Source organism: Gavialis gangeticus, unplaced genomic scaffold, assembly GCF_001723915.1.
Source record: "Gavialis gangeticus isolate Ggan-Ray unplaced genomic scaffold, GavGan_comp1, whole genome shotgun sequence".
NCBI lineage: Eukaryota > Metazoa > Chordata > Crocodylia > Gavialidae > Gavialis > Gavialis gangeticus.
This window is the reverse complement of record NW_017729031.1, coordinates 77,452,581-77,453,796: the sequence shown is the minus strand read 5'-3', so window position 1 is coordinate 77,453,796 and position 1,216 is coordinate 77,452,581.

The window sequence follows — 1,216 nt, the reverse complement described above, 5'->3', positions numbered from 1 at the left end:
TGGCTGGAGTCTTCTCGGGAGTCTTGGCTGAGGTTTTTCTGGAGTCTTGTTTGCTTTCTTAAAGGAAGTGTCCAAGGAAGTTTGGACAGATGTTCTCCAGGGAGATGGGTGATGCAGCGAACTTGTTCACTGGTGTGGCGTTGCATGGAATCAAGTGTTGTAAAGCTGAAACTGATGTCATAAAGTTGAAACAGGGTGTCAATTTATAAATGTACGTGTGAAACGTTGTAACGTGAAATGTTGAAAGTCGAGGACTGCCTGTATTTTGAGAATTCCTTTATACATGTGTGAATAGCATGCAATGAAGCTGCACTGTACATGGGAGTCTATCCCTAGCCATCAGTTCCTGCTTGGACCATAGGTAGAAGGGCTCCTCAGGAGCTACTATTTCTAAGGTTTCATAGTTTCATAGTTTCTTTCATAGTTTCATAGTTTCTAGGGTCAGAAGGGACCTGAGAAGATCATCTAGTCCGACCCGCCGCCATGGCAGGAAAGAGTACTGCCTGCTCCCTCTGCTGTTGGAATGGAAGGACAAATATCTAGCAGCTACTTAAAATCTTTTTGCATCAACAACTGTGGGGTGCCAGAAGAAGATAGTTATATCAGACATGCAAGTGTGGTTTCACTTTTCAAATGACTGTGTATTGAAGACTTTGAAGGTATGTGACTGCTGTGGTCTGGTGAAAGAAGAGAGATAGATAATGTTACCAACAACTTGGCATGGTGGTAATTAGGAAATGGGAAGAGTCACCAGGGACTGGAATTAGACTTGCAGTAAGATGGATATTTAAGTTAGGTGGTGTAAGGGAGTAGAGCAGGTGCCGGGCTCGGAGGGAGCCCTAGTTGATGCAATCCAACACCGCTTGCACGGTGTGGGTGGCAATGAGCGGCGGGAATTTGAACCCTACGGGAACCCGGAAGTGGGAGGCGCTGGGGCAACCCAGGCCTATTCAAAAGGAGCACCAGTGCGGACGGGTCCGGAGGCAGCGTGGCCGAGAGAAGTGGGTCCGGAGGTAGCGGAGCCAAGAGAAGCGGGTCCGGAGGCAGCAGAGCCAAGAGAAGTGGGTCTGGAGGCAGCAGAGCTGGGAGAAGCGGGTCCAGGGATGGTGGCGCCTGAGGTGGCGGAAGCAGGTGCTGCAAAGGCCAGAAGCGTCGCCGGAGTAAAGGCGCCCCAGTGGACCAGGGCCAGCGGAAGGAGCAGCTGGACCTTTTGGGG